The following is a 20584-nucleotide window of genomic DNA, read 5'->3' on the forward strand; positions in this document are numbered from 1 at the left end:
TTACCACAGCAAGGGGCTCCCACTCCCTCAACCTCCTGCCACCCAAACCCTAACAACAGACACATCAGACTATGGATGGGGGGGGGGGGGGTCTCACATAGCAGGGCAGTGCATTCAGGGCAAATGGAGCCCGAGTCAGATGCACCTGCATATCAATCAAAAAGAAATGTTAGCTGTACAGAATTCCCTGACAGCTTTCAAGGACCACATTCTTCCAGGACAATTATTGGTAAAGGCAGACAACACCACTGCTATGTGGTACATAAACAAGCAGGGGGAACCCACTCGTACCCTCTCTGCAGACTAGCCATGACTCTGTGGAACACAGCCTTGAGCTACCAAGTGTACCTACAAGCTCAATTCCTGCCAGGCAAGCTAAATTCACTGGCAGATAACCTAAGCAGAAATCTCATGGACCCACATGAGTGGAAACTGGAGCCAAAGATGTTCAACCTTTTGAGAAACAAATGGGGGAATCCAGAGATGGACCTGTTTGCCTCCCCTCAGAACTACCAATTGGACAAATTCTGCACAAGGACTTCCCACAGTCAAGCTTGGAAAGTGGATGCCCTGTCCTTCACCTGGGAAAGCCTCTCAGTTTATGCCTTTCCCCCCTCTGCTTCTCCTCTTGAATGTTCTGCTAAAGGTCAAACAGGACAAACCAAGGACAATACTGATTGCACCAGACTGGCCATGCCAGCACTCGTACCCCCTCTTGCTCAGTATGTCACTGCTGGAACCATGGCACCTGCCTCAGACCCCTTCCCTGCTGTCCCAGCAGGGGGGCCATATTCTGCACCCTCAGCTTCAAACTCTGAACCTTGCAGCCTGGCTAATTCCATGAGCTCTCCAATAGCATCCCTCAGTAAGCAGGTGCTAGATGTCATTCTGGAGGCAAGGAGGTCTAGTACTAGAAAATACTATGCTGAAAAGTGGAAAAGATACTGTTCCTGGAGCCAGTCTCAGGGGATGGGCACAATGGTGCTCAGCTTACCGCATATTCTTCAGTACTTAACAGAGATGCTTCAGAAGGGCCTTTCCTTCTCATCAGTTAAAATTCATGCCTTTGCCATTTCAGCACATTATAATACTGAACCACCCCACTTCTCTCACCCCCTGCTAAAGCAATTCCTCATAGGGGCCAAAAATTTAAGACCACCCCGGTGAGCCCCTACTCAAGCCTGGGACCTTAACTTTGTATTGGAAAAGCTCACTCTACCTCCTTTTTGAGCCAGCTGCAATTGCAGAGTTGAAATTGCTTTCTTGGAAAACAGCCTTTCTTCTAGCCATCACTTCAGCAAAAAAGAGTGTCTGAATTACAGGTCCTCATAGCAGTGGAGCCCTTCATCATCTTCTATGCAGACAGGGTGTCCCTCAGGACCAATCCAATCTTTATGCCCAAGGTGGTGTCTAGTGTGGCCCTTAATCAGTCCATTCATTTGCCTACTTTTTCCCTAATCCACAGAACAAAGGAGAATGAATACTGCACTCTTTGGACGCGCACAGACAACTTAGATTTTATTTGGACAGGACTAAGCCTCAGAAAATCTGAACAGCTGCTAGATGGCTTTGCTGCAGGGGCAGAGGGGAAGGCCATTTCAAAGCAAACCATTTCTAAGTGGATCGCCCATTGCATTAATTTCTGCTATAAGCACCATGGAAAACCTACCCCATAGGGGATAAGATCACATTCCACCAGGGCCGCATCTACCTCTACAGCCTTTCTCAGAGGTGTCCCTACCAGGGACATCCTAGAAGCTGCTACCTGGAGCTCTGTACATACCTTGACCAAGCATTACCACATGCCTATTTTTTCTAAATCCAGAGCTGGTTTTGCCACTGCAGTCTTCCAGGGCTTAATGGCTGGTCCTAATGCTCTCTAACTTCCTCCTTCCTTCCTTAGCTTTGGGAATCAACCAAAATGTAATGACTGCAACAGTGAAACATGAAGACATAGTACAGTTGTGTACACTTACCATAAATGTAGATGTTCGAGTGTATTCACTGTTACAGTCCTGGCTACCCTCCCTCCAGCCCCTTGACTTCTCTTGGCTATACTTTTCTTCTTGTTTAGTGTATTTCAGCTTTCTGGTGCATTTGCTTTTTGTTGGAGGTGTAACCTAACATATAATTGCTTCCCGTTATGGGGGCACCTGACATCTGGGGCAAGAAAAACTGATGTAATGGCATCGGCTGCATGTTTTATACCCCTGACGACCTGACGTCATGGAAGAAAAGACAGCATCTGACGCAGGGATCCAAGACTTTGATATTCCGGCCGGCTGAGGGCTACCTGCAGGCAGATAACCCAAATGTAATGACTGCAACAGTGAATACACTCGAACATCTACATTTATGGTAAGTGTACACAACTGTAATTTCTGTTTGCTTCTCCCTTCAAATGGAACTACTTTGTCTTCTGCTCTGATTTCACTTCCTCCTGTGTCCGACTGTGTACATCCTACTACTCGGCTCCATCACCACTGCTCTGCCTTCACAGCCCAAGTTTCTGTACTATACAGAAGTAATGGCCAACCACTGTTTTGTACACCTTAGTTATTAGCTTCCTTGTCAATTTTCTGTCATACACTAGCACTGACCCTACAGGAGGTTTAAGGTATCACGCAGCAAAAACTCTAGCTTATCTGGGTTTTTCTTGCACTTTTATTTTTTCTTAATTTTTCTTGTACTAAATAGTAAGAATAACTCCTGTTAGCTACCAAAAGTATGTTTTTACTCTGGTGACTTACTGTGCTGCTGGTGTATCCTAATTCTGGAGCCCATCTAAGATCAAGAGGTGTGCTGGTTGTCCAGCTAAGACATCGTAGTGTATTGGTGTGAAACCTATACAGTGACCACAGAACACCTACTGAAGAAGACAGCCACCACTGCTGATGGAAACGGTAGTAAGAAAACAACTGATGGCTCACCAAAGGATTGCTTCTTCATTTAAGTCCTCAATCAATGAAGAACACCTGACACACAATCTGTTAATATTCTAGAGTTGAGAACAGCATGTCTTGGCTCATATATTGCCAGCTCAACTCACAGTGGAGTCCCTCCAAGGTTTTATAGACATGCCTGACTCAAACTGCAGTCATGCTGACAACATAGAAAAGAACTTGTTAGCAAAGGCAGAAGTCACCTCCAAAATTCCAGCCCTTAAATTTCATGATTTCTTTTTCTCCAAGAATAAAATGTTAAGAACATACTTTGTTTAAGCTAAACCATTTTGTAAAATAATGGTTAGATCACAAGATACTGAAAACTTTGTTACTCCATACTATGCTACGTAGATTTATTTAAGAAACACCCGTTGAAGTATTAGATAAAACTGTGAGTAAACTGAAGAGAACTGTGTCATCTGTCTCATGAGGTAAACTGGGTCATATTGCTAAATACTATGGTGGGGAAAGCAAACCAGTCATATCTGTGCAGACAACCAGAGAGCCAGAAGGAAGTGAAGAAGCCATGGTAGACCTGAATGCTTGTATTTGGACAGGCAGTGCAGGATACGAGACCTGTCTGAGCCACTGGAGTGCGACAACAGGACTAAAGAAGTAGAAGAGAGTCTAGACTTCTGTCTGGCAAATGGATAGATACTGGCCAACACATAAGTTCGGCAAGAAAGACAGTTACAAGATCATGTACAAGAGAGGGCAACATGAAACTCAGATTGAGTGCTTCCTAGTAAGGAAAAGGCACTGGTGTAGAATCTGTCATTGCAAAGTCATCCTCAGTGAAATAGTTGACTCACAGCATAAACCACTGGTGGCCACAATCAGCTACAAGTAGTGGTTAGAGAAGACTCAAAGGTCAATAGATATTAAGCTGAATACCTCGACATTGATGGACATAAAAGCACAAGAGTTCAGGGGCATCATCAGGACTCTAGCACCTCAAGAAGAAGACAAAAAGGTGGCGTCAAAGAATAATGGCAGTGACGGTGTGGCAGGTGTGACGTCTGTTCAACAGATTTGCATCCAAGCCAAGTGTGGAAATATGCTACATATAGAAAACTAGTGATGGGATACAGAAGTCCACAAAGTTGCCAAAAGAAAGAGTGCAAGAAGAAAAGTGTGAGATAAAAAATATGGACCATACTATGAAGGAATACTGGTTTGCTGACAAAGAAGCTAAGACTGCAGTCACAATAGCAAAGAACAAGGCATGAAAATAATTCTACTAGCTTCAGGAAAGTGACTCAGGCACTCAGCATCTCTAACATATGTTGTAAGGCAAAGACAGGTAAAGAAGACATTCATCAGACACCATTCATGAGAGATGTCAGCAATAACATGTTCACCAGTCCATTGCATATAAATGCAGATGGATGCAGTGCTTCCAGCAGCTTCTCAATGGAAAAAACAAACAAAAAAAATTAAGCTGTACTGACCCATATATACACTGCATGATGACATATGAAGAAGAGGCAGCCCTAAAAGAATAAAAAACACCACTAAGAACAATGAACTCAGGGAGAGTAGCAGGTTCAGGTGAGGCCACAGCAAATGTGATCAAGATGTTGAGTGAGACAGAGGAGAAATGGCTTCTGAGGGTACTCAGAGTTGTATGGAACTCAGATGACCTGAGAATAAAGGCTCTAGTGCCAGTGAAAAGCTATTTTTTTTGTGATAGATAATAAGCACTAACATTGAGAAAAGTGAATGCTCTTGTTTGCTTGTGGTTCAGCCTGTCCTGTGGGTAATCTCAGAGTTGGTCTACATAATTAGCAGGGGTTGTGGGGTGTGCGAGGGAAGTACACCTGTTAAAGAGTAGCACAAGTGTACTAAGTCAAGCTCAGGATTTTAGTTGTGACTTAGTCGAAAGAGCTTTCAGTCAGTTCTGTTCACTTATTTTTCTTTCAGTCAAATGACATAGAGTCATATAGAGCTGGGGGTTAAGGGCAAGGACAGTGTTAAAGTTAGGTTTAAAACACGAGTATGGTGATTCGGGGGAGATGAAGCCCCCATGCCCACCCTTATTCATGTGTGCCCTTAATCCAAGTCTAGAAACCTTTATGTTAGGCTACTAAACACATTTGTCTACCTCACAAACTGATGCTGCAAGAATTCCAGACAATGCCAAAAATAATGGAGTAGAGATTACCAAAATCAGGGGCATATTTTAAACATTAATTCTTTAAACTTAGAAAGCAGATAGATTAACGGGTTTTACATTAGCTTGCATTTTCTGAATGATATGAAGTCTTAAACTCAAATGTCTGTCATTATTTAGTAACTCCAGTCTTCATCAATTTGTCAGACCCCCCCCCCAATAAAATGCAGAAATCTGGACATTCTGTGAAATTGTGGACAGCCAGAAAATATGGTACCACTATGTATGTGTAAGTTAGTAGTGATTTTGTTTCACTAATTGGAAAAGGAATTTGGTCTCTCTTTTTCATTTGTTTGGTAACTCAGTGAATAATGTTTTGCTGAAAGGCATGTATTGCCATATTTTTTTTTCTTTTTTAGATTAATTGTATCTCAACAGTTTGTGTATGAAAGCAAGAACAATATACTCATGCAGAGATATAAATATCTACATTCATGTGTGCAGACAGAGACATCCACACCCACATGTACTCACACCTGCGCACTCACCCACCCACACACACATACTCGTACCTTTGCAGTCACCCACCCACCCACACAAACATGCACACACAAATGCAAATGTACCCACCAACCCACACAAAGATGCAGACATGTAATCACATACACATGCGCACACACAACAGAGATTTTCTTAACTTGAGCATATCAATAAAATCATCATAAAGGATCTGAATCTATTAAGTATTTTATAGCTAACATTTAAAAGGCATCTTGGATCCATATGGATTCTGTTGTCCATTTATTTTATTTCTAGGAAGTTCAAAACACGCATGCAGACCTTTATGAGATAATAAGGGAGATTTACATAATCGAAGAGCACTACTTGGAATTCAATTGTACTTTCATTTATTTCATTGGAACCATTTGAGAATGGTCAAAACATTATTTAAAATCTTTTTGGGAAGCCGACTTTACCTTCTCTAATGGACAACATAGAGTAAAAATCAACAGATCTGTCCTCCTGCCTGTAATCTGTATTCTGGTATGTGGTAGCAGAATGTCTGGAAGCTTAATTCTAGTTTAGATTCCAATCAATGTCCTTCATAAAATATATAGCAAATGTATATAAATTTGACACAGAGGTGCCGAAGCAAGACATTGCTGAATCTATAGTATAAAAATTAATAAAAACTTGGTGGGCATATATTTCTTTACTTATTTATTGTGTTTATACACCACTGGCGACCGGAGCAGTTCCACATATTTTGAAAAACTATGTGATATTGATTTTAGGGCTGGACTTAATAATAACACACAGGATTTGAGAATAAGAAGTAACATATCCAAACATGAATTAGATTTCATCTCACTTCTTAATGAATGTAATGTTAGAGTCATGAAACCAGATAAGGGTGGGGGTCTGGTTTTCATGGACGAATATGTGTATGAAAACAAAATGTTTATCCATTTACAATCTGATACATATTTGAGATCCAGTCTTAATGAAGTGCATGTAGCCTATAAGAAAATCAGGGGAGTGTTGGATGATCTCTTTCTAGAGGGTAGTATTGATTGTAACACCTTTCACTATTTGTCCATGCCAGCACCAAAGGTTCCTACCATTTTTGGCACACCCAAAATTCACAAAAATCTAATTGATCCCCCTTTAAGGCCCATAGTGGACAGACGGGGTTCTATTACTTATGCTTGTGCCAAGTATATTGATGGTATCCTTAAACCATACATCCAGGGTGAACCTCAGATTTGTAAAGATTCCTGGGACTTTTTGGAGAATTTTAATAAAATTAAATACCATTCGGATGTGATCTTTCTGGTGGTAGATGTTAAAGATCTTTATACAGTTATACCTCACCGATTAGGTATTGACTGGACAAGAAATTTTATGTTAGCTAAAAAAGCCACCAATATACAGATGTACCTAGTGGAAACTCTACTAGATGTAGTGTTATCAAACAACTTTCTGGTTTTTAAAGACCATTTTTTTCTCCAAAATATAGGAATTGCCATGGGGTCACCCTGTGGGTGTAGTTTTGCTAATAGCGTTATGGCGTTTTGGGAACGTAACTGGCTGTTCAATAGTGAACTGTACCAACAACATGTCACTTGGTATACTAGATACCAAGATGACATGTGTTTTATCTGGAAGGGCCTGCAAAATCTTATCCCTGAGTTTATTGACAATATTTCTGGAATGACTGACTTTCTAGAATTTACGTATTCTATAGGAGTTGATGAAATGAACTTTTTGGATGTTAAAATCTGTAAGGACAAAACTAATAATAAATTTAAGTCTTTAATTTACAGAAAGCCAACCCATTCAAATAGTTACCTCCATTTTTCTAGTTGTCACCTCTTCCATCAAAAAAGGAGTGTAGTGAAGGGGCAATTTGTCAGGGCTGCCAGAATGATCTCAGATGATACTGATTTCATTGAGGAATGTGACAATATCAGTAAAATGTTTTTGAGTAGAGGGTATCCTGACAGTCTTATTGTGGGGACGTTGCAGGAAGTTCAGGGCAAAAGGACCACTGGACATTTTATGCCTTTGTTGGGTGGAGGTTTGATGGGTAGAACTAATAATGACATCATGAATACGGATTCCCCTGTTCACCCTAGAATTAACTTTTTGTTCACATATGGTGTGGACTTTAAATTTATAAGGGAAGTAGTGGCTAAGAATTGGAGCATCATACTAGAAGATAGAGCTCTAGTTAAGGTTTTGGGTACATATCCAAAATACACATATCGAAGGGGTATTAACCTCAAAAACGTTGTTGAAATGGTCGTAGATAAACCAAAAGATAAAATAAAGGGTATGCGAAAATGTGGTATGTGCCCACAATGTAAATTTATTCACAATGATAAGAAAGTGTACATTAACAGGAAAAATTATTTTATCAAGGGTAATTACAACTGTGATACACAGGGAGTAATATATGTAGCTTTATGTGAGAAATGTCCTTCCTTATATATAGGCAAAACAGAGAGAAAAATAAAGAAAAGAATTTATGAACACCTGTATGCCATAGGTAGGAAGGACCTCACAAATGCACTTGCTAGGCACATTTTAGATTTCCCTGATCATTGTTTTGCATTTTGTGTGTTGTACCAGGTTAGAAATGATATAAGAGGAGGACCCTGGCAGTTGTATCTGGAAGAGCAAGAGTTATTTTGGCAAATTAGAACATGTGCTCATCTCCCCCCAGGGTTAAATGAATTTGCATCCATAAAGTGTGTGCTTAAACTTAAAGCTCTTCTTAGGTAATTGCTATTTGGCAATTTGTATAGCATTTTATAGTAACTTTAATGTGAGACAGCATCTCTTTGAATAATATATTTAATTATTTTTCTATTCTTAAGCATTCAGTTTTTTATGCTACTGTGTGGTTTTTTAATGTAGCTTGTAACTTTGTTGTATTATATACATTTTATATATTTTTTTTTATGAATAGGTGCTTCTTGAGTAAACATTTGTTTTACACTGACTAAAAAGATTAAGAAAGGAAGTTTCTATAATATGATGATTATAGGTGTAACCATTTTAAATTGATTCATGACAGTGATTGGTTTATTAATGATTAATGAATGTGAACTACTTTTTTTTTTATATAAAAATAGAGCTGTGTGGAGTGACTTTTGTCTGATGAAGGCTGGGCATTTGCTTAGCTGAAAGCGCTTACCTTGAATAAAACAGAACGTGCCATTTTTATCCAGCTTGGTTCTGCTTTCCAGTTTTGTTTCAGTTCCATATATTTCTTTTGTTTAAAAAGAAAGTATCCACAGGCAATAAATATTGTCAGTATGAGTAATATGTGGTAGTTTGTTGTTTTATTGTTTAAAAAGAAAATGTTCTAAAGCAGGCTCCATTAAGGCTAAACAGCTAAAGAAGTAACTATTTCTGGATGGAAAGATTTCCCTTACCTACTGATAGTGCGGCCAGGTGCAGTAGTCTCATTTTCTCATCAGTATGGTCATGACTTCTTGTTTGAACGTAGTTGTATTTACATATGCAGTTAATTTTATCTGTGTTATAATCGGGATATTCCTTAAATTAATTATTGAAGTAAAGTGCTGTTTAATATTGTCATTTCAGCACTCAGAAACAATGGGTATTATCCTTTCCAGTGCCTTAACAGAATTGACTATAGTGAATTTCAACACACCTCAGACTAGTGCATTCAATAAAATTAAAATAAATGCATAAATAAAATAAATTAATAAACAATAAATATGTATATTACTGCAGACTTTTCCTTTATTGTGGCTGACCAGTTTATCCAGCTTAACCTTCAGATATTTCTAGCTTGCATCAACTGGATTAACATTTTATAAACAATTTTGAAAGAATCACAGCCATCAGAGCCTGATGATCAGGATATTGATGTCTTGCAAAATGTAGGACATATGGGTTATTGACAGCAATATAATGCTTAAATACCTGTATAAGTACTATATATCTCAATAACAATCCGTCAAAAAGTGAACATTAAGCCCATTGGCAGTTTTTTGTGCCATTGCTGTTTTTGATGTATCATATAACTTTATAAGACCATATTTCTAAGAAATCAGATTTACTCTGAAAATAATTATCAAAAATGTGAACAGTATAGCAGAGCCCATCACTTAAACAATATAGTGAAAACATGATGTGCCAGTCATATGAACTATTGCTATATTAATTTTATTTATTTAACTTGGTGACCTGCACTGTGACAAAGACCATGTTATGCTAATAACCTGGTCAGATTGAACATAAATCGATTTCATTTTTGTAAGCTCTTCTGTAAAGCTCAGTCATTTTTTTAATAGATAATGGTACAAATTTAAGCAATCACCGCATTCAGACTAAAGAACTTACATAAATGCAAACACATATAATAGATATGTTATGCAAGTTGGTCAAGTAATATGGAACAGATTCATTTGAATACAGATGGTAGTCTCTACAGCATGGTAATATATGGTGTTGTGGCTGGCTTAATTAATGGGTACAAGTGACACCATTACATTATCAGTTACATAATAGTCTACAATATAATATTTTAGCTTTCAAATGAATAATTTCCAGGAATGACTCTTGTGGCATTTTGAAAATAATGCTTTTAGGTAAAGAAATTGATGTGTGAAAGAACTTTTCACAGCTATTATCATAACATGTTTTTACTCAACAATTAGTTATTTGAAGCTATTTGAAGTCCATCAGACCTTTGAACCATAGTTAGGTTGCCGCAACACAGAGATTGTGATACCTATGACAACTTTTAAGCTGTGAGGTGTCTACTTTCATTCTTAAGAATTTTATACTGTACCATTCATTTAGTTAAATATGACACTACTAGTTCATGTTTAAAGTAAGACTGGTACCCTTGGTACCCTGAGTTGTAGTGACATATTTGGAAATCAAAATCAGTATAATCAAATCTTTAATGCAGTGTAGGATGTAAATTTACTATTGCAGGTCTAGGATTATTACATGTAGGCAGTATTATATGTGAGATAAAGTATGAAACTATTTTCTTCACAGTAAGACAGACATCCTGCGTATCCACAAAACAAACAGCACCATAATTACCCATTCTAAAGACTTAACCTTGCCTGTGGTATAAATAGAACCTACTGGAGAGATGGGTATGTATCCCAGAGGCTACCCCATCTATGGAATAGGCTCTCCATCCATGTGAAGCAGAGTTCCTCCCTAACCTAATTCAAGTGCATCTTGGACAATTGAATGGGAAACTGGAAATTCATCCCTGGTTTGGCACCTATGTCTCTAATGCAAACAGGTATCCTGTAAATGGTTCGTCTCCCAGGCTCATGCTTTCACTTATCAAGGGTATCAGAAATTGTCAGAGATTTGGGATGCATGGCTAGGTGTAAAAAGGCCCTTGTGGTCGTTCGTAAGAAAGCTGATTGAGCAACTGAAAATCTGGTTACCTTAGTGTAGCTGCAGATGAGCTATATAGCTGTTTAAAGTTTTTTTTTTTTTTTTACCCCAAGGCAAGTCCTGTCCACTTTTGTTGTTTGTAACAATGTCTTATCCTGATAAAAAAATGCATTATCTGGAAACAAGGGGGTGACTTAAAGGGTAGGGTAAAACAAATACCATCACACATTGTACTTTGTCTATAGGAAGACAAGCATTAAGTAAGACAGAATAGTCAAAGTTTTTGAAAGTAACACACACCAGCTTAAGTGCAATGATCTTAGAGAAAGACAACAAGCAGTGCAGGGTTCGAATCCAGATTACTGATTGGTCGGAATGCCCTTTTGTAACACTTTCCCTGTAGCACAAGGTTTAAATTCCATAGTCTCCCATGTATTATTAAGAGTAACTGAGAACAGAACACAATTTTGTGTAAATATGTAAATATAAACTGAAGGTATTCAAGATGTGGGACTAAATTATTGTATTTGGGTCTATATTAGAACACCGAACATTTGAAATGTCGGGTGTTCTAATATCGACCCGTTTTCAGCGAACGCTGAAAATATCGAAGTAACAGGAAACCAAATTCTTTCCTAGGGAAAGAATTCAGTTGTCCGTTTCTATTGTTTCGGTGTTTTCGGCGCTCTGGTGGAAAGTTACAGGTCGGGTTTAGGTAAGTGAGCGATTGTGTGGATGTGTGGGTTAGGGCGTGGGTCAGGTAAGTGTACGATTGTGTGGACATGTGGGTTAGGGCGGGATAGGTGAGTTAGGGTTAGGGCGTGGGTGAGGTGACTGCGACAGTGACGGACCTTAGGGTTAGGTTTGGGTTAAGGTAAGTGGATAGTTAGTGGTGTTTGTATAGTTTAGTGCAGGGTTAGGTGTTAGCGTTTAGGTGTATGTGTGTCGATTGCTGTTTGTTTGGTGTGCTTGTGTTGTGTGTATGTGTTTTGGAACAGCAAATATTTTCCCTAGGAAAAAATTCGCTTTTCCGAATGTTCGATGTTTTTTTTTTTTATATTGCTAGAGTTCGATATTAGAACACTCGACATTTTAAATGTTCGGTGTTCTAATATAGACCCTTGTCTTTGACTATCTTAACCATACCATTTAGATGGTATTGGAAACATTGTTATGCTGAAGAAGATGAGCAATTCTTACAAAGTTTAGGCATCATAAAAAAAGGTTAACCAAGTAAGAAGTTTAGGAAAGATCCAGAAACATAGCACAAATAGATTGACCAGCTTAGACAACAATTTATTCAGCAGTAAAACATACTACCTTAAACTACAAACCGTCAACTCAACTAACCCCAAAAAATTTTTTGGTCCACAATCTGATCCCTCCTCCACCCAGGTAACAAAGATAGCCCCTGCCCAAACCCAAACCTTACAGACCTGGACACTGCCACCCAATTTAATTCATTCTTCATAGACTGTATAGGGAAGCTGCCCCCCTATAACTCCCCTGCCCCCTCCACCCACTTACCCCCCCTTTTCAACCTACAACCCATCCCCACATATACTATAAAAAAACTTTTACTCTAACTCAAACCTAGGCAAAATGCACCTGACAATCTTCCAGCAACTTTCCTAAAACTATCTGCAGACAGCATACCCCTTCCCATTTCCATCATAATCAACAGATCCATACAAGAAGCATATGTCCCATCCATCTGGCACCAAGTATATATTATCCCACTACACAAAGGAGGAAAATACATCAACATCTTCCCTTCAGACCTATAGCTATCCTTTCCCTTCTTTCAAAAATCCTGGAAAAATGTATCCATTTTCAGCTCATGTCATATCTTACTCTAAGCAACCTACTAACCCCCACTCAACATGGCTTCCCCCCTGGCCACAGTAACCTAACTGCCATCCTATCCTTTCTTGAAACTATAAATAAAGCTCACACATCTGGCAAACTTTTATCTTCCTTATTCCTTGACCTGGCCAAAGTTTCAATACCATCTTTCACTCTCAACTGTCATCCCTCAACCTCTCCTTCTCCACCTTAGCTTGGTGCTCAAGCTACCTCTCTGAACATCAACAAGTCGTTCAATGGAAATCCTCAAGGTTCTGTTCTAGAACCTCTGCTCTTCAATATATTTATTAACAATTTCCACCAAGCCTCTAGACTCATCTATAATCCAATATGCAGATGACTCAACAATCATCTGTTCTGCTTACACCTTGTCCGACCTGCTTCTAAGTTAGCCTTCTCTAAAACAGAATGCTTGATGAAAAATACCCACCTTGCTCTTAATGCAAATAAAACTAAACTAATGATCTAAACTCCCCAACAAACAAAAACTCCATCTCAATACTTAGTAGCAGTAACATCCCAATTGAAATAGTATCTAATACCATGCTTCTTGGCGTCATCATTGATGACCATCTAAAATTTGACACCCATATCCTATCCTCCCTTAAAAAAACACCAAAAATTAAGACTCCTTTACAGGCACAATCGCTACCTCTCTCCCTCCACTAGAAAATCCCTAGCTTCCTCCTACCTTCTTCCCTCTGTCATGTACGCTGCTCCCCTGTTAAAAAATGTCCAACTAGGCCTACAATCTAAACTCGAATCATGCTATAATAAAATAAGCAAATTTGCTACCAACTCAAAACACTCCTGTCACCACTGCCGCTCTCTCCATATACTACAGTGGCTCGAACTTCCCAATTACCTGACCCTACTTAAACTCACTAACACCCACAAACTCATCCAGAAACCTACTAGCTGCCCTTCTCTCTCATCTGCTCTAAGGCCCTACATCCCCAACTACTCACTCAGATCAGAAAACCTAAACCTCCTACAGAGCTACAAACCTTCCTGTCCCCCTGGCCATTTCCTACATTCCTGCTCCATCTCTAAAATATGGAAATCTCTCCCTCCCACCCTTTGCAACACCCCCAACCACACCAAATTCAAATCTCTCTTATTCTCCTATCTTTCAACTAAGTGGATCTGCCCACCCCACTCCCCCACCTAACATCCCCCTCCAACCATTTACCTCCCCACCTTCTGCTTAAACCTATTCCATCAATCTCTCCACAAAACTCCAATCGGGACAGTCATCCACTGCACCTAGTTTTGTCTCAAAAAAAAAACTCTTAACGCTCACTTGGTCGAAAATGGAATATAACCCCTGCCCCACTGCAGTGCAACCCTGGAGTGAAAATATTAAATAAGGGGGGTGTGGGTGGCACAGCCCCCCACATTATGCCAATAGTTTTTACTAAAGATATTTATATCAATGCATTACTAATGGATATACCTTCTTATAATAGTGAATACATTAAAATTATGTGGGGGGCTACGCCCCTCACATCCCCCATTTTGGGGGGATGTGCCCCCCACACACCCCCTTATTTAATATTCTCACTCCAGGGTTGCACTGCAGTGGGGCAGGGGCTATATTCCATTTTCGACCAAATGAACTTCGACCAAGTGAGCTTTCAGTGAAGTGCAATGCCTGGAATAATTTTTGACTAAGTGTAATTCGACCAAATGTATGGAATCCATATATATATATATATATATATATATATATATATATATATATATATATATAAATAAACTATTTCTTATTTACTAGATATTGAATAAGTAATATCTGTCTATCTGTGAATCTACTGTATTGCATACTCTGTGAACTTAATGTATTGAATAATTTTATGATGTATTTCTCTGTAAAATCAATTGTTTTCATATTTTTTTCTCTGTAACTATTTGTATCTTTGTTCATATTGTAATTGTTTCTGAAGCTTTTCTCCCCAGGCCTCCACTGAAAATGGGCTTCTCATGGCCCAGTTGGACTTCTTTTGTTATCAAACTGGAATAAATAAATAAATAATTAAGCAGTATCCAAGTATGTGGCATGTCCTTTATTGAAGTAACATCTTCCATACTTAGGAAATAACTGTATACATATGATGTTTTCTAAGATTTTAGCTAACACTAGGGTAAAAGAAATAGGCTGGTTATTGCTAATTTTTATTAGCTTTTTATTAGTGCAGTGCTGTTGCTGTTGCAGAAGTTTTTCTATCTATCTATATATATAAGCTTTTATGGACATTTGTCTAGTGAGAATGACATCAGAAATGTGTCTTTATCTATATAGTGCTTTCTCTACCATGGATGTACTCAGATGGGAAAAATATCATCTTGAAATAGCAATTGGGAGAGGATGACATATAAATGGTACTGAAGAGAGTTAATTTATTTTTCTGAGAAACCGTGTAAGGGTTGAAAGTTATTGCTTGAAGTTGCAGTTTACAGGACTTTTAAGTTAGGGTAGGTCAGTAATTTCTGATATTTGGCTGGGTAGGCATATTATCTTTTGAGGAATTTGGGGGCATTTTGTTTGGATGTTTGCAGATATTAAGTATTAAGCTATGATTTTTTTCTAATTTCCAGTTTGTAGCACTTCCCTCAGTCCACAGTACTTTAATTGCCTTTCACTGAGCTAAGACTTTTTTAGTAGCCGTGACATTAATTTCATTCACAAAGTTTACTACTGTGGCCATTGTTATGCACCATGCATAACCATGAATATTTTCAAATGACATAATGATTTAGATACTAAAGCATTCCACAAAGCAAAATAGGGGTTTCTCAGCAGTACTGATTTGGGTCAGTCATCAGAAAGCTGAATATGAGTCATTGCATTATGCAAAATATTTAATTGCGGTCATATAAGCAGGTGAGGATGTTTGTTATGAAATTTATACATGTAAGTGTTTAACTGATGGCCGAGGAATTACGGAAGGACAGTACTGTAATGGGATGCCTTTACCTTCTCCTTGGGATTGACAGTTGTACCTGCTATCCATGTTCTCTGTGGAAAAAAAAAAAAGATCTTCATTGTATCTAGAAAGCTTGTTGGTTTTCTTTTCATGTTGACTAGCTTGCAGCTCTTTCTCTGAATGATACTGTCTTATTTACCTAGATTTCTTCTATTATGAGATATCATTTCTGTCTCTGTCCTTGCTTTCTTATTTTATGCATGTCGATTCATTCTTCCTCCTTACTTTTTTGTATGGACCATACAGTTAGTTTCTCTTTTTCTGTTTTCCTCTATGACTACTTTCATTTCATAACTGAAGTAGCCTCTTTTTATCTTTGCCCTTAAGGAGGTATGAGTTACACAGAATACAGCACTCCAAAATGAGACTCACCAGATGTTATAACAGGTATATAACACTTTTGTACCTTTTGTTACCAAAGTCTCTTGTCTTTGATCTTAATTTCCTCAAACCTTATCAATGCTTCCCTATCTTGAAAACATCCATTTCTGCTGAATAATATGATTATCCTTCGGATCTCGTTCAGTTTTTCATATGCTACTAATTCCCATGGAGTTATGCATCTTACTTATGTCTCTTTGTCATGTATCACTTGCCGTTCTTTGCTTCAAGCTTATTCAGCCATGACTGAGCATTCTTCCAAGCTTGCTATTTCATTTTGTATTGAATCCACAATCTTTGAACAACAACATCACTACACAATAGTATTTTATTTGTATGGATATCTGTTTTCACTCAGTAGCACTACAGTATCATTGCAACAATAAAACATTAATGAAAAAGACCCGGCAAATAGCCTATTATGAATCATTGTATTTTAGAGTGGACATAATTTACTTCCACCCTCTTAATGCTACCTTCCAGTAATTGATTTACTGCACTTACTCTGTGCATTATTTCTCTGTACAGATAATATATATTTATTAAGCTTGCATGCAGCTCTCTGTTAATGTCTTGTTAATATTTGAGTAGGCCATGCCAGTCACTTCTCACTCTGTTACAGAATTCTTTTAGATTAAATTGGGATCTCTTTGTTAATACATGCTGCTTTGGGTCATGCATCCAGCTAGCCTGTTGTTACTTATCCTTTCTTTCACTAGTGAGTCACAGATGTTTTTTTACAGTTGAGACCAAAATTACATTTTTTAGCTTTGTAGGTCTGTTTTGATTCTGGTCATCTGATAGGTAGTCACAGTCACCTTCTGCCTTCCTTTGTATACTTTTATATCCTGTCACAATTTACTAAATAGACAGATAGTGGTTTTAAAAAATCTACCTATTGCTTCTGAAGAATTCTAAGGTGAATCACATCAGGTGATAATATTTTTAGAATTTGTAAATTGATTTTTTTTTTTTTACAAAGAAATTGTTAGACGTCATATGCAAAGTTCTTCAGTAAATTAAAATATTTGCTTCTTCATTTCTAAGTGCTATTTTATAAAATCTCTGTGATATTTGCCTTTGATACTTCCATTATCGTGTTGTCATTCACAGAAAATTCTAGTGTAAAGATATCACTGCTTTTAATTTAACCTTTAGAATACATTTTTTTCACATCGGTAGCACTTCATTCAGTGCAGGAAAAGGATCTTTCTGAATTTAATGAAATTTCAGACTGCATGTTACTTAATAAACTGAAAGTGTTAACAGCAGAGGTATCTATACACATACACACACAGACTTTCACTTGTTCATGCATATATAGTTAAGGCGTATTTACTTCACGTATGACCAAACCTGAGAACCTAGATGAATTGTTTCCTTGAAAGAGTAGTCATCTTATAAATTTAAAATATTGACTGATTTTCTTACCTAAGAAAATTCAAAAAGCACCAGCTAAAACAAAAAAAAAAGAAAGCTTAGTAAGTATAACAGTAATGATGTTTGCAAGAATGGGTTCATAGAAATGTGACATTGAAAATATTGTGCTGCTAGAACACTGCTTTAAATAATTTCGGACCACTAAGAAGCAAGGCTGCTTAAATTATTAGCAAAGCTCTGTCTCTGATATTATGCTGATATGCTATTCAAAATATAAACTATGTTAAAACTGATTGAATAATCATTTGTGTCTTTTAATGACTACTCAACAAATCTCATTAAAATAAGATAATGATATTACTACTCCTTTACATGTTCAGATATTCATGTGGCATTCATGTGGTATTCAATTTCTTAATGAGGCAACTGGTTGGAGAAAGACTGGCACTGTATTGCCTTATATTTGCTTGACTGCAAAATGAAACAAAAATGCCTATTTAGTCTTCCATTTAAATATGTTTAACAAGTGGCTTCCTCCTCCTTCCCTGTGTTTCTCTTACCATTCCTTCAGCTGTCAGATATCTTTATCAATGCCTTCTTGACCTCTCCCTCTGCCACCCATTCCAGTGATCTGTTGCAAAGGTACACAACCTACTCAGGTAAAAAAAATACTTTCAAGGATCCATGGTATAGTCATTCAGCGCTCAATTTTATGAAACCACATATTTCTAAAATTGATCAGTGATCCCTCTGTTAATGTTTATATATTTGCAAACCTATATAATCCACCAAATCAGTGATGATGATTGTCCTCTGTAAGTGTAGGACAGTTTAAATAAAAGCAACTCATATGAGAACAGAAAGCTACATAAAATGAGCATAACATGCCTGAGCCCAGTTTTTTGATCATTTTGGTGAATTTGCAAAGGAAAAGAGCATGAGAAATAATATTTTTCCCATTCCTCTGTAGTAAACACATCATACTGAGTGATGTTTGATGACCTTCATTAAACTTCATAAGCATAACTTCATTAACCAATATTATTTATTAATCACAGCATAAGCATAGTATAGCTGACATTAATCACAGCATAAATGTTCATATAACTATTAGCTTGGGCAGCATGACCTTTCTCACCATGACCCCATAAGAAATGACCTTACCTCCGCTCGTTTATTTACTTATGTAGCAGCATCCCATCATTCACTTCATTTTCCACTTACTGCATTAAACATCCAACCAAATAAGCAGTGTGCAATTGCTCACTTGTCTTTCCCAATGTATTGAAATGAAGCTCTAACACCAGAGGGGGTACAGAAGAGGGCAAACCTGCCCCTCTTCTCTGCCCACCAGCCTGATACAGACTGTTCCACCTACCAAAACTTCCTACAACATAACCACATAAGGGGATAAGCCAAACATCATTCGGTGTACTCATTCCTCACTAAACTAAACTGGATCTCTGTCATCACCTTCCAAAGCCCTTGCATATAAATACCTAAAGCAGCCAATTGCCTTGAAGGGTGAGGTTAAACCAGTAATCCCTTTCCAATGCTTAACTAATAACCATACCCTCTATATATTAACTAATTCTCACTTATCGTAACTACCAATAGTAACCTCGTAATGATTCTCAAGTCATTACCTGCCAAATATCCCAACACAACACTAAAGCAATGCCACGCGAAACAATGCCAGGCAATTGCATAACATTCTGCCTCACTGCAAAGCCAGTATACCAGACAAGGTATATAATAATGACCAACATAAGCGTTCTTTTCCAACATCAATTTAAAAGCAACCCTGCCATCACACCAACTATCCATTATAAACAAGAAAACTTTTACTGACCATCATAATATTCATGACCAACAAACCACCTTCAGAATGGCTTTAGTACATTGATAAAATAAATGTCATAGGAACTGTTGCCAGTTACCAGCATCAACCCTCAAAAAAAAAAAAAAAAATTGTAAATACCCAATGTTGAATAATTTTCTCACTATCAAACCTTCCTTCAACCCTTCAAACCAATTAACCACCGACCAAAATTTTGTGAGTGTGCATAGCTTTGTCACCCATGCACTACACTACACCTAACTCCTTCTTGACCAACTTAACCATCTTACCTTGTTCCCAAGCCAGACAAATACCTAAATCTTCCCACCAGGAGCTACAACACAAATATAACCAGTCCGGCAATCCACTACCATAAGCCTTCCTAATAAAAGTTACTCCAAACTCCTGCAACAAGGCTAAACAATACTCCATCAAACCCTATGTTCCCTTAAAAAGTCATACATATACCAATCCACCTCTTATCAGCCCAAAGCATGAGTCAAATGATGCACGTTACTCACTCTAAAGACCTTAAGGTGGTATGTAAGATTAGTGAAATCTGTCTGAAGGACAAATTTGCCTTTAAGAAGACACCACACCTTTGGTACAATCTCCTACTATATGTCAACAGAACATCTCTTTGGCCCTCTTAAAATATCTTCCAAGAAACCAAGGCAAATAAGATAAAAGATAATCCACAGACAGGAAGAACCGAACCAAAAAGCACAAAGTGCAGCTTTATTGAACAACAAACAGGTCAATAAATCAAGTGCTTTCGCCAGGCAAATACCTGGCTTTCTCAAGATAAAAAGTAGTGTGACTGAAAAGTTGAAATACTTAAGCATCTGATCACATGGTACTTGTGCTTTTTGGTTCGGTTCTTCCTGTCTGTGGATTACCTCTTAAAATATAATTTGAACAACTGAATGGGTAACAGTAAATTCACTCCAAGGATTCCACATATTTCCCTCTTGGACAAGAACAATAGTTACTGCACGAGGAATTAAAGGTTAAACTTGGCTAGCCTATAAGGGCCCTAAAGCCCTAAGCCTAGTAAATTCCCGTGATCCTACAGTTGTTGCATCTCCACCCTATCTACCCTGAACCCCACCAACACTGAAATGTCTTAATGAGCACTAACTAAAATAAAATTACCTGTAACCTC

The 20584-nt window shown here is 38.0% G+C and overlaps 1 protein-coding gene across 1 annotated transcript in view; it reads left to right on the forward strand.

Moving 5' to 3' along the window:
* The window catches only part of PRKG1 (protein kinase cGMP-dependent 1), a 3380995-nt gene that overhangs the window by 1036307 nt on the left and 2324104 nt on the right, over positions 1-20584 (forward strand). The window lies entirely within an intron of this gene.

The sequence above is a fragment of the Protopterus annectens genome, chromosome 14.part0 (assembly GCF_019279795.1).
Source record: "Protopterus annectens isolate FY-2018-M chromosome 14.part0, PAN1.0, whole genome shotgun sequence".
Classification (NCBI taxonomy): domain Eukaryota; kingdom Metazoa; phylum Chordata; order Ceratodontiformes; family Protopteridae; genus Protopterus; species Protopterus annectens.